The 6,776-nt window shown below is 43.4% G+C and overlaps 1 long non-coding RNA gene across 1 annotated transcript in view; it reads right to left on the bottom strand.

The window, feature by feature from the left end:
* LOC309620854 overlaps positions 1 to 6,776 on the bottom strand; it is a 263,177-nt gene that overhangs the window by 98,408 nt on the left and 157,993 nt on the right. The gene's annotated exons all lie outside the window — the stretch shown is intronic.

The following is a 6,776-nucleotide window of genomic DNA, read 5'->3' as shown; positions in this document are numbered from 1 at the left end:
GAGAGATGACTGGAGGGCTGTTTGGCATTAAGTACCGCCTCCCCCAACCCCAACCCCCCACCCCCCGCCCCATTCCCATCAAGCTTGAATTTACTTTCAGTTTGGGAAGACGGGACTGTTTTTACATTTTGGTTAAAGGAAAATAGAGCAAAGACTTGTATTCCGCCTAAGCTTTTATAAGTTCGGGAAGGACAAGTCTATGTGCTCCACAGCCCCGTGCAAATGCGTTGCTTGTAAGCAGAGTGGGTGAAATGCAAAGATTTTAGATTTGCTCTAGCTGGGAAAAGGCAACATCGGATACCTAGCACGATCTCTGAAGTTAAAAAATGACCTTTCATTGCATAATTTTGAAGATAACCTAGTTGCATAATTATATTTGCACTTACAGAAGACGGCATCAGAGTTCCCTTATTGGTTTAAAATTCCATTAAATATATTGCAAGAGCTCCTAGGTTAAGCTTGATTTAAATTTGCATACATTTTCATATATTTAGCAGAAATAAAAGAAGGCTTGCAGCTACCAGAAAGTCATTAAGGCATTAGTTTCTCTAAGAAGACAGATCTGAAGAAAATGCAAGAAAATGAGAAAAAAATAAAAACAAGGTGAGCTTATTCTGACATTCCTTTATATAGCTAAAGAGCCTATATTTCCTGTTAAATGAGTAATTTCTTATGAGAGCACAGTGCAGTAAGAGCTTATGTTGGTAAATGTAAACTGTGTCTATTATGCAGGAAAGTCTGGCATCTGGTTGAGATCTATTTCTTTCTCTCCCTCTTAAAAAAAGGATAAACACTTAGTAATTATTGGTAGAGAGGATCATTTGCCATCTTCTGCCCTCCCCCTTCTCCCTCATTGAAACTGCTTTCATTTGCTGGTGTCCTATTGTAAAGGTTCATCTGCTTTTAACCTAGAAATTGATTTTTTCCTCTCTCCCTTCCCTTTCCTCCCCTCCCCTCCCCTCCCCTTCCCTTGCCTTCCCTCCCTTCCCTTCCCTTCCCTCCCTTCCCCTCCTCTCCTTTCTCCTCCTCTCCTCTCCTCTCCTGTCCTCTCCTCTCCTCTTCTCCTTCTGCCCAGGAACGTCCTTTCTTTACTGCCAACTATGTGTATCTTCCTTTGCAAGAATGCAATCTCATTTTTGCCCGAACTTTTGCTTCATGAAGAAAAAAATAACTTGTTAAAATTAAACAAAAATAAAAGTTTTCCGGCGCTCTGTTAGACTGTCTTTTCAAGGATCCATTTGCCAGTCTGGGTTGGGTCAGTTTAGAGGTCAGAGGGAAACACATTGAAGAAACTATAGGAGCAAAAAGATCATGATCATTGCCATGTTGTTGTTGTCGGTGGGTTCCCCACCCCCACCATTGCAGCTGCGTTTGGTTGAAAGAGTTGTTAATCTTAGCCTGGCCATTCAGGGAGTTAAGGCAATTATCAATTGATAAGACTTTTGCATGAAGAAGAAGTGGGTCCTCTTCCAATTCTGACTTGCCTGAGTTCTTAAAAAAAAACCTTCCTCTTGCCTGTGGCTTCGGATCTGGCTCTGAGCGAAGAGGTAAGGCCAGCCGCGGAAAAGTGGTTCAGACCTTTTGCCCCGAGGCTGGTTGGGGGGGGCGGTGGTGTTGAGGACAGGGCATCTGCACCCAGCGACAGGCTTTTCCACACCGTTGCTTTGCAGTCTTTTAATATAAGAATAGCTTCTGTCAGGAACAAAAACCGATGTTAGTTGCCTTTTTCCTTTCCATTATTTCCTTTCCTTTTTCTTTCTTCCTTCCTCCTTTCCTTCTCTTTCTTTCTTTCTTTCTTTTTTCTTTTTTCTTTCTTTCTTTCGTTTTAATAATTAGTTCCCATGAATATAGATACTGCCTATTGAATTCAGGTGGAATCATGTCCTTTAGCAGCTGAGATAGAATCTCTTGCACATTAGGTGCTTTGTTTTTGAAGAAAATATCTGCATATAGTCAAATCTTCTTGCTGTTCTAACTAATCTGCTGGAGAGGTTTCCTTCGCCTTCTCCTGTCAGTCTAACTTCCCAAGTGTAACAGATGCCGCTCTCAAGCGCTCCTTTCTGCGGCTTCTCTTTATTCAGCCTTGCATATTTCTCCCCATGATCTGGGTTTCCATAGAGAGAGGAATAAAAGGGGGGACCATGGTCACAAATCCCCTGCCCCATGCAAAATAAAAGAGCCTCATTCAATATACGACCCTGTCTGGACATGGGAGAAAAATAAGTCCATGAGAAGCTACTGTTGCAAAGAGCTTGTAACTTATTTTTCATAGACTGCATTTTGCCTTAAACTCAAAAGTTACCACTGGTAAACTTGCTATCTTGGGTAGCTGGGCTAAATACACAGCTTCGTGTTCTCCTCACTGAGGTCTTGAAGTCCACTACCAGATCCTCAGATCTGATTTACCCCACCCCCTTCAGAGCTATGGTTTGAATATAATAAGAGCTGTCGAACCCTGCCAGGCTGGGGCAGCTAAAAGTTGCCCTGGAGGGGATCCAGACTTAGAATTGGAGAAACTAATTTTAGCAAGTCTGCACACCTATCTCCAGCAAGGCAACACAGGTTTCGATTACCATGCCTGGCCAGCACACAGCACCAACTTCATTCCTCCTAGGGTTGCCTCCAAACCCCAACTCGCTACCCCTCCCTACTCATCACTTTGCTTGATTTCTAAGAGGACAATTCAGTTAATTTCCAAAAGCAAGTCAGATCAGCTTGATTTACTTGTACTCATTTATTTGTAACCTGGGGGTTCACAGTGGCTTTCCTCCCTCACAATATTTAAGGATATAAAACAACTCCTGAGAGTCTTCGCAGACCTTACGCCCCCCTCCCTTCCCTTTCGAAGCAAGAAAGGACTCACAAAAGAAATTAAGCAGATTAATGTAGTTCATGTCGCCCGTTCCTGTGGAAGCCCCCAAGCGTGGTCGCAGTTGGGCAGCCTGTGCCCAGGCTGGTTCAGAAAGTGCCCCCGCCATGGGGATTATGCTGCTTGTAGATTTTATATTTGAGTGTAGATTACGAAGTGTTCTCGCGGCACAAATTGGAAGAGGGGGAGACCGTCTGTGGCTGGGGATGGCTGGGGTTGAGGAGGGGATTAAGGAAAGAAGTCCAAACGGCCAGATTTGAATGTGTATAATGCAGCATGAAGCTCCAGGCGGTAGGACATGGCACACAGGCGTGACCTCAAAATTGGAAACTTCACCTTCAACACAAGTTCACTTTGGAAGCAGGATGAGTTACGTTGGGCTTGGTGGGGACAAGTACACATTTTCTTTTTATAACCAGGGAGCTCATGAGGGAAGGGAAACAATTGAACAGCCTCTGAAAGGAAATGAGAAAGAAACCTTTTCCCTGATGTCTGTACACTGAGCTCATGAGACATTCTCAGCGTGAGACACAGCTGCCCTACAAAGCGCCAGTCTACTGTAGCTGCTCTTATAGTTGTTGTTGTTGTTGTTCTTCTTCTTCTTCTTCTTGGCAAACTGCATGGGGGAAGGTTAAGGGCTCAATATTCTGAGGGAGAATTAAAAAATATTAGATGGCATTAGCAGACATTAGCCAATACCGATTCAAGCTCAATTAGTTCATTTTAAAAAGATCTCTGTTGGCTTTCCTTGAACGTGAAGAAAAGGATATTTAGAGAAAAGGGGAGAGGGAGGAGTGACAGCATATAGCAAATGCCGCAGCATAAACAGGGTTATTTATAAAGTAAAATATTCATCATGAAAAATTTAATACAAATACCACAATCTTTGAGAACACTAGTCATTTGTTAGCAAAATCCACTGTCAGTGGGGAAGTGCTGAGGCATTGTGTGGCTGGGGCCTCAACAGGAGGGTTAGAGGATAAGGACAATAGAGACCTTCACTGCGGAGGGAAAGGATGCTGGCTCCCACCCTGCCACTGCGTAGGCAAGGTCGAGTTGATCCCGGCTCAGTTTCTCTTCCGAGTTTAGAGTTTACTTCTTCCCTTGCCATTGCTCTATCTTACAGTGTCCAGGGAAAGAACTCTACCGGGACAGAGCTATTGTGCAGTATTCTACGTGGCTATCATTTTTCCCGGTTCTAGGATTTAGGGTGTTTAGAAATCATTGTGGGCATTTGCCAGTCACATTTTTTGCACTGCAGATAGAGACTAGTTTCTAGGAATCCCGTTAACAGTTCTACAAAATAGAGACCCCGTGTGGAATTACCTCTGTGTGTGTCTGTCTCCCTCTCTGTCTCTCTGTCTCTCTTTATAATGGAGTAGCAGAATGTTTATAAATTTAAATTGCAGTGGTGGTTTTTAGTTTTACTTTGACTTTTTTTCTTAAAATCAGAAGTGGTGGGAGCATTTAAAAACAAGAAAAAATATTTCCAGCCGCATAATTGATCAGACGGCTTGTAGAGATGATCTATTACTTTAAACTCTGCAGATCTATGTTCGGGGCATCAATAAGTCCATCTAGTTTACCATTAGACGCTGTTTATAAATCACTGCCTTGGTTAATAGATCCGCCCCAAATTGCAATTCACTTCCTTCTTCATGGACGGATTAAGGTTTTAACATGCAAAATTGTAAGAATGCTCTGGCTTCATTCATAACTGAGATCGTGTTTTCCCTGCACTCTTGTTCTCCGTCTCCCTTCCTTAGTGAATAGTACTTATCTGAAATGGCTAGCATTCTGCGTCCCTGTGCGGTAATGGGACTACGGGAAACTTGATTACAGATCAAAATATGCGCTCTTTCTAGGAAAAGACTTTTAGTAAGTAATCAGCTGAGTATTCGGGGCTCATGTTACTATTTGTGGGTCCTATGGTGGGCAAGAATCTATGTCATATTTGAAAATAAGCAAGCGACCAGATTTAACCTGCTATCATTATTCAGAAATTTCTATTATTTTTTTTTCCCAGAGGGATACAGTAGGTAAGCAGGTTGATGATTGTGAGAAAAATGTACTAAAAAGTATTTTTAAATCAAGTTTTATAAATCAAATATAAATATATAATTGATATATGTGAGAGAGAGAAGTATTTGGGGAATAGTCCACTTTGCAAGGACATTTGGGAAACCCATTTTTTACAAGAATATAAGTGCTTCCTCTGTTGTGATTGTTGTGCTAGTTCTGGGGGGAGGGGTGTTTGTTTCCTGAGTGCTCTTAAAAATCTACATATTCTGTAACTTTGGGCCACTTCTTTTGCACTTTGCCCCATTCTCGATTGGGGGAATCAATTTGGCTTGCCTGCTTGGGGAAGAGATCTATTTGATCTGGTATTTCAGTTTCCAGCTGCCTGTGGATACATGCCATAGTGTGTGTGTGTGTACATTTTATATCCAAGAAATTTTTTGGAGTCTCTTTTCAATGCACAAGTGCTCAGGCGGTCAGCCAAAAACCCAGCCCCCCACCAGGTCTTTCCTCTTGGTGGGTCCGCTCCCCTAACCACGAGTCTGCAGCTAGCCTGCTCTCATTTCTGGTGTTGCTACAAACCCAAGTCCCTTAGCTACAAGCTGCAGAAAGTCAGAGCCAGAGAGAATCAAAGAGCTGTCCCAAAGTCCTGTACACGATCTTGGTGGGAGGGAGCGTGATCTGGGCAGCAACATTATCCTTAACCTCCGGGGTAGCCTGGCTGAGATGCTTGGATGAAGCCAAGCAGCTTGACCTGAGATAGCCTCTGAGATGCATCCTGAAAAGAGGCGATTGGGCCAGGACAGGGGTGGGGGCGTTCAAATGAGAGATTCTGTGTTAAGATAACTCAGTGGATGATAATTCCTTGGGCTGAATGGGTCCTGTTCGGACAACTGAGCAGCCAGTGAGAAGGACTTATTTTGCCAGCCTCCTGGCATTCACCGTCCTGCTTTCCCCAAGCTCTCGTCCTCTATTTGGAACAGGTTCCATAGGATGGAGACGGCTGAATTTCCCAGGTTGGAAGTAGAGGGAGGTGGCCAGGATCTAGAAGAGCCAGCGCCAAGGCAACTGTGTGAGCTGTGTGAGCCTGGGGGCCAGCCAGCAGTTAGTTTTTCGGGATCCCCTAGACCCAGGCTGAGCACCCTTGTCCCTTAATAGCCACAGTTCCTTGCCCTGTGCGCCCCTTAAACATTTCTAAGTCCAATGTCTCCCTCTCTAGGCCTGCACAAAGGTAAGATGATTAAGGTAACCCTTTCCTGGGAGGCAAGACCCAGCCCCTTTACTGCCAAACACTTTATATTATCACAATTCTGCCTCAGTGACACTCTCCCTTGGAGGTGTGCTTAGGGGAGCAGTGACCCCATGATTCTTCTTGTGTGCATATGTGTTGGGGGTGATAGTCACCCTAAAATATTTTATCCAGGCACTAAGATGTTAACTCAGATCACACTGAAGGCAGCAGGATTTAAACCTCCCTAATCCTCTTTAAAAAGAACAAATTTCCTGTTTATAACAATTGACAGGGGCAAGAGAAACCTTAGGCTTCTAAGGAAACACACAGGGCAATCTAAATATCAACACTCAAATTTTTCTTTTACATCCTAAATATTCCTTTTAACTTACTCAATTAATAGTGAGAATGAGGCTCTCTCATTTCCCCCACCTACCCTCTTCTTACTACTTACACTTTCAGAGAGAGATTGGGGTTCCTGTTTGCAGTTAAACTATAATTCAATCACATCTGTTCTCATCTTTACCTTTAAATGCAATATTTCCCCAGGTGCTTGATGTAAACATTAGAGATGCACTCCCCCTTAAATAGATCACATACACCTTTGTGTGTGTGTGTGTGTGTGTGTGTGTGTGTGTGTGTGTGTGTGTGTGTGTG

This window comes from Balaenoptera borealis (assembly GCF_965194805.1).
Source record: "Balaenoptera borealis genome assembly, chromosome: X".
NCBI lineage: Eukaryota > Metazoa > Chordata > Mammalia > Artiodactyla > Balaenopteridae > Balaenoptera > Balaenoptera borealis.
Note: the sequence above shows the minus strand (reverse complement) of the source record. Positions and strands in the feature narration are given on the sequence as shown.